This window comes from Bidens hawaiensis, unplaced genomic scaffold (genome assembly GCF_021521415.1).
Source record: "Bidens hawaiensis isolate Kalapana, Puna unplaced genomic scaffold, B.hawaiensis_p1.1 tig00035943_1, whole genome shotgun sequence".
In the NCBI taxonomy this organism is placed as follows: domain Eukaryota; kingdom Viridiplantae; phylum Streptophyta; class Magnoliopsida; order Asterales; family Asteraceae; genus Bidens; species Bidens hawaiensis.
In genome coordinates this window covers 1,695-9,007 of record NW_027496265.1, presented here as the reverse complement: position 1 = coordinate 9,007, position 7,313 = coordinate 1,695, and the positions used below count along the sequence as shown (strand labels likewise).

The 7,313-nt window shown below is 35.7% G+C and overlaps 1 pseudogene; it reads right to left on the bottom strand.

The window, feature by feature from the left end:
* Window positions 1-569: 569 nt before the first annotated feature.
* LOC143587988 (putative protein phosphatase 2C 59 pseudogene) lies at window positions 570-1,917 on the bottom strand (annotated as a pseudogene).
* Window positions 1,918-7,313: the final 5,396 nt, after the last annotated feature.

Genomic DNA, 7,313 nt, shown 5'->3' with positions numbered 1-7,313 from the left:
AACGATTTTAATAGAGATTTTGTAAGCTTTAAGCTTTGTTAACCGAATCATTCGAGTTCGAACCGTTTGAATGGAATCATTGTGTTTTTGAGCCATTTGATTGCTAATCAAAACTCCTCTTATTACCTGTTTACCTTGTCCCTCAATTGGTTGTAAGCTCAGTATGTTGAAAATGCTGTAATTGACTTAGACCTCGTTCGCATCACCTTGCTTGGGGTTTAAAATTAACTCATATAAGTTCCCTTCGATCACTTGTAATTTTTCTTTTTTGTTTGCAAGGGATGGAAATTTCACATTGCTCTGGAGCAACAAAAGGATGAACAAGGGATGGAAATTTCACATTGCTCTGGAGCAACAAAAGGATGACTGAAGGGTAATAATATAGAGCCAGATGCAGATTTGCAAACGGGTTCCAAGACTGGCAAGAAAACCGAGTTTTGGCCAGTCAACAGATGCATACATTTACAACACTGTTTTCTATCCCTCCCATTGAGGCTTCAATTACAAGATTTTACTGCACAAAATCTCAAAAAGGTGATGCAAACACATGTTCTATAAAACATATAAAGTAAAGTCAAAAAGTATTTCCTTTTTCACACTTCGGATTACATAAACAAACATAAATAAACAATACTCGTTACATTTATTATGTTGAAATTTTTCGACGCACACAAAACACCCTAGAACAAACTTGAGCAACCGATAAAGTAACATATTAAAGTTGGTCAGTAACAACATGCACCACTCAAAACACAATCTATAAACGCGAACACCACTTCCATTATTTCAATGAGAACTCGACGCACTCGCCTCATTATCCAGGAAACGAACCACAACTACAGTAATGTTATCAGCACTACCTCTCTGAGACGCCTCTTGCATCAACCTTTTTGATGCTTCTTCTGGACTGTCAATCGGTTTCACCATTGCAACCGCTTCATCATTACTCACAACATCCCATAAACCGTCACTTGCTAGAATCAAAAACTCAAGCGAGTTATCAACTTTCTCCTCTTGAATCTCGGGATCCGCGACAACATATTGCTTCAGAAGCTTATCACCAAACGCACGAGACACAGCAAGAACACCGCCTACCCTCCAAGTCCCAGCCCACATCACAAATCCACCAGCATCCTCGATACGTTGTCGTTCATCACTTTGATCCGGCTTATGATCACGAGACACAGCAAAAGCTTTACCGCCCCTGCAAATAACCGCACGCGAGTCGCCAACATTTGCAACAAGCAAACGGTCGCCAACAAGGATGGCGGTTGAAGCAGTGGATCCAGCGTCACGGTTTTGATTGTTTTCCGATTTCAGAAACTCAGTGTCAGTGTGACTGTATGCGTCTGATATGGCAGCTTTTGTGTCGGATATGAACTTTGGGTGCTTAATGAGATTACTGAAAAGATGATGTTTCACATACTCAGCAGCACGAGCACCACCATGACCATCAAACACACCAAACAGACCGATTGTTTCACCCTCTACACTGTCGATTCTTGCTTCATAAAAATCCTCCATTGATGATCTTTTTCCAGGCGAGCTTGCAAATCCATAGCTGAACTTCGAATCTTCACTCAAACCGCCGCCACTTACAGGTGAATCACCATTTGGTTGGCCCATGATGGCTGATGATACTGAATTCAGATACCCCATAAATTACTTTTCCTCTATTAATAAGATCAAATTCAAAGAAAAACACATAAAAATCAAATGGCTCAATTTCAACTTCAGATTTCATCACTCATTATGATGAACACTTTCAAGATGAAACTTCATATCCTCAATGCAATAACTAGGTCATAAAATAATCAGTTTCACAAAATTGAAAGGCTAGATTTACAAGCAAAAAGGTCAAAATCACAACAAATTAACAACGAAAAACAGAATCAAATTGCTAAATTTCAACTTCAAATATCAACACACTCATTCAGACAAAAGCTTTGAAGATCAAACTTCATATCATCTTTGCAACATATAAACCAAAAGTAGACAGTTTCACACAATTATAGTTAGATTTACAGGCAAAACAGACAAAAATCACAACAAAATAGCAATGAAAAACGTAATAAAACTGCTAAATTTCAGCTTCATATATCAACACACTCATTTAAACAAAAACTATCATCAAACTTCATATCATCCTTGCAACAATTAAAAGTATAAAATCCATAGCTTCACACAACTAGAGCAAGATTCACATAAAAAACAGTCAAAATCATAAAAATACACAACAAAATACGACATCAAATCGCTAAACTTCAACTTCAAAAATTCACAGTTTCGCACGCATAACAGGAAAAATAATAACAGATTAACAGCGAAAAAACAAATCAAACTGCAAAATTTCATCAGAATCATTTACACAAAAACTTTCAAGATCAAACTGCATATCATCCTTGCATACACAGTTTCACACATCTAGGGCTAGATTCACATATGAAACAATCAAAATCATAACAAACTAACATCAAATCAGAAACAAAACAACATAAATTAATATATTCGAATAAATTTTACCTATTATGAGAACAATCGATGACGCTGCAACTCCGTCACCGATCAATCAGCGTGAATCTGAAATAATTAGGGATCGAAAATCAATCAAACCCTAACAAAACAAATTGAACAATATCGGTATATATATATATATATATATATATATAGATGATTTGTTTGTTACCTGGTGTGACCTAAGGCTGTTAAGATCTGATCCAATAATAATCGAAGATGATGATGATGATGATGATGATTGATTGGATTCAAGAAGATGCAATCTTGAATATATTTTATTTCGAGTCAAAAAGTTGACATTTTGACTTTTGCTTTTGGTGGTTATATATATAACAAAGTATATCAATAGGTGAACAAACAAGATCCACCATATACTCTTTAGTCAATGTTTGCACCTTCTGTTTCTCACTAGTTTCTTTCATTGAACCTTGTAGTTTTCTTAACTTTTTTAAATTTGTAAGATTGTACTGCTTTCTAGCTCTGTAATTATTTCAAAAGTCGTTACGTAACGGAATCTAGTAGATGTTGCCATGTTGGTCGTGTATTAGAATGAGGAAAACATTCGACGGAAGGAGGTGTTTTTGTGATTTGACATTGGATGCATGTTTGGCGCATGAATGTTTAATGACTTTCTGTCTTCTTTGGTAGTTTTACGAATAAATGGGTGGAGCATGTAATGGGTATTTAGCATAATCTTAGACGCATTATCGTGAAATTCGATTTAGATTAATGAAAAAATTGTTTATGTTATTTGACATTGTTTATATGATAAATGAAGATTCGACATGCCGTGTGTAGTTGTCAGATTTAGCAAAATAGAAAGCTGGTAAGTATCAGATATCTTTCAACTACGTCAAGATCTTTCTATCCTAGTTTTCTTCCAAATACGAAAATTTTAATAATCTATCTTTCTTCAAATATACGTTAAACTTATGAATTTACCGTACCCTAATTTTCTTTCAAATACGAAAATTTTAACAATTTATCTTTCTTCAAATATACGTGAAACTTATGAATTTACCGCACCCTAATTGGCTTCCAAATTGAGCACATGAGTTTAAGACGTACGTTATACGTGTTTATTTTTACTCCAACGAATCTACCATTGCAACATCTAACTTTTTTTTGGTTCCTACAAGTTCTTCATGGTCAACACAAATTCTGTCTCCTAAAATGTAAAAGTTAGGTGCAAAGAAGGTGCGCGCGAACATAGTTCATAAAAACACTCTATAAAACACCAAACGAGTAATCTAGAGAATTTAAAACGACGTCCATATGTGGAGAAGGTTAATAGTATCTAAAGAGAAAAAAAGTCATTGCACATTTGCTTTATATGTTTTCCGTTTCTTTTTGTACTCATGAGAACCCGTTACTAGAAAACACTAATGGAAGCTCATAATATCCTGCTTACCACCTAGATAAAGTAAACACAATACGCTAAGAAACCAATAATTTTAGATCTTACATGCATCCGCTTTTCGTGAACCATGACACTCTTATCTTAGATTCTCATTCATCCTTATGATTTTGTCTTAGGTATATATAACATCTTAATGCATGCCTCAAACATTTGAATAGTAAAATTTAATTGGTAGATGCAAGATATGCAACAATTCTTTCGTTTAGTGATTCTATTTTGTAAGAGTGTGTATGGACATGATATGTCATGTGCAAGAAGTTAACCATGTCGGTACTAATATGAGAGTTGGTTATGAACCAGACGACCAAGAACGTGTCTCAATTGTAATGCTCTTATAGTGAAATTACAAGGAACAGATAGATCTTCATGATGAAGATCAATAGAGACGATGGTAATCCTTTTGGCTTCCGGTCCGAGCATGTTTTGGGAGCTGTTAATATAGGTGAAGGGTATTTACTCTTACATTTTACTCTTTTTATTTTTGTTATAAAAACACACACACTTTGACTATGTGTAAATCGGCGACTAAGAGTTAGACCTTCAATTGCCCTTGAGGTGAATATAATTATAAATGCAACTGTCTTTTTAGTTTTACTGGAACTCCGAACTCGTATATATCATAAATGTTTAACAATTTTGTTAATGGAGGGTGGACATGAACATAAATGTTGTAGTGCAGGTTCCATAAAGACAAGCATTGAAGTTGAGGGTAGAATTTGAAATGCAACTATTTTGGGGTTTTCCTAGTCATTGTACTAACAAACTTTTATTGTATCAATTCTTTGTTTATTGTCCTCTAGGCTTACACAGTCATGGCAAGTTCCTGGAAGACGCTAGCAAGATTGACTTTTGAGGTTTGGTAGACAAAATTAGAAAATGGCCCCACCACTATTATTACACGTAGATCTGGTAGTACCTTTCTTATTTGTGTAAACAATTTATTCGGTAGGATTTAATAAAGTTGGAATCTCATGTTCAAGCCTAACACCATTCGTAATGCAAACGTTGTGAGACGCGTTTTAAGCGAAAACGGCAGTGAACACCCATGACACTGAACCATTTTGGCTAGCGTTTATTTCTTGGTGGGGGTACACAACGTTGGCCTGACTCAAGGATAAAAAGAAAGAGACGCTAAACAGTATTGTTTTTTTAAAACAACCTTAAATCATATTATTTATAAATAATCTAACTTCTCATCCAAATCCTTTACACAATTTTTTTTTTCAAGTAACACAACCAATATGAATTCATTAACCTTCGAGCTTCGGCTTTGGTCAATTCTCATCCTGTCAACCCGACTCAAATAATCCAGACCGAAATAATCCACAACCGAGCACCACCCATCTGATACAATAAACCCCCCAATAACCGTACCCGGTCGGTGTTAACTTCGACACGAACTCGATTGCATACATGCACATGTTAGGTGTTGGTGTTCATAACCCGAGCATGATGGGCGGTCTTCATTATCCGAGCATGATGGCAGGTTCTCAACCCGAGAAAGAGGAGACAATGCTAGAGACACAAACCAAACCGGAGACTCGTGTCAAGGCAGGCGTGGGAGAAAACACACAAAGAAACCCGCCGGTAAACCTCGAACTGATACATACACCATATCTTGGGAGCAGCACGAGTCTGAACAACTTGCACCAGCGTGGCTCGCGATATCGTGTCAGGACCGTAGTTCGTGCATCGATTCAAAATAATCAGACAAGTACCACAAACAATAATGATGAAGACCTCTAACAATGGTCGTCGGAATCAACCATAATAAAAAAGTTGCTAAAAATATGAAATAATACTGGTAACAAAGACACACAAAATTACTTACAAGATTTCCATTATATTAATTGTCAATGACGTACAATGGTGGTCTTAGGGTTTTTAGGTGGGGAATGTCAGGTGTGGCTGCTAGGTCAGAGAATATTCAGTCTGCTCTAAAAGGTGTGTAAATGAGACATCTTATTCCTTTTATAGGCACGTTGACATTTCTTTTAGGTCATTACATAACATTCTAAAAATAAACAAAAGTGAAAATGCAGGTCTTCGGGTAAACTCATTCTTTCATGAGCAGACCTTTGTAATCCTCGAGTGTGCTCAGAGCATTACTTCAAGCAGACTTTTCTTAGAATAAATTCCTAAGAAAATATTCCTCTAAAGTAGACTTCAATCCTCATGATAACTCCAAACTTTGCTCGGAGAAATCCCACAAGCAAACTAGTTATTCAATGATCTCTTCAATCTTCACTAAGGGTTATTCAGCGCAAACATAGTATACTCGGGTACTGTAGCTTTGCTCGAGATTGAACTATGTTTGGAGTAATACTTAGAATGATTTCATTTACTCCCTACAAGCATACTTGAGATCTTCCTTTATTATATCCTTGCTCGACCCACCTTGTTACTTAGATACTTGGTTTAAGCTTTGATGATCAAGTGTTTGTTCAACTGCAAACCATGCATGATAGTAGAACAACTTTGCTCGATGATGTGTAGCTTGCTCAAATCTTAACACTTAAAAGAATTCCAGAAGATAACCTCACTCGCATAATATATCTTTCTCGAGATAGTAAAATACCTTGCTCAGAGTCCCTGAGTTTGCTCGAGTTCCATACTTAGCTTTTTCTAAGGAGGTTGAAAAGATTCCAATCTTTCCGTGTCATTTTCTTAGACCCAACAATCTCCCCCTAGATTGGAACACACTTAGATGCACCAAAACACATCAAGATTACATAGACTTGTTTCAAAAATACACATCATCCTTGAAAGCAGTAAATTACATTACTTGAAATAAAATGATTACATAGCATAACTCTGTCTCAAGGGCATTACATTATCAAATCAAAATATAGAAAACATTACACAATACTATAAAATAAAATTACAAGTAATTCAATGATAGTTTTTAAAGATTGATTACATGAACTTTATTCTTAATTCTTCTTTCTTTCTTTGTTAATTTTTTGATTTCTCACTGCAGCAGCTCTTTGTTGGAACATATTGATTTGTACATGAAATGGGTGTTCTTATAGAAAGTCCCATTCTTTGATATCAGTTAAATCATCCACATGTTGATATTCCAAATCAAAGTAAGTTCTATTATACCCAACGTCATTCCATCAGAGTTCCTTAGAAGAACCTTGTCAGTTTTCATTTCATATGCAATTTGAGCAATTTTCCATTTCTTTACACCTTATAGATTGGATTGCATAACCCTTTTCACGTTTATACATTCTTTCATTGTTGCTTTGGGTCTGCTTGGTTCCTTTCTCTGATTTCTCTCAATCTCATTTCTCTTCTCTTCTTGTAGGTCCCTAGGATGGATCCCTACATGAGATATCACAAACACAAAGGGTGTGGAATCCCCTAAGTATTT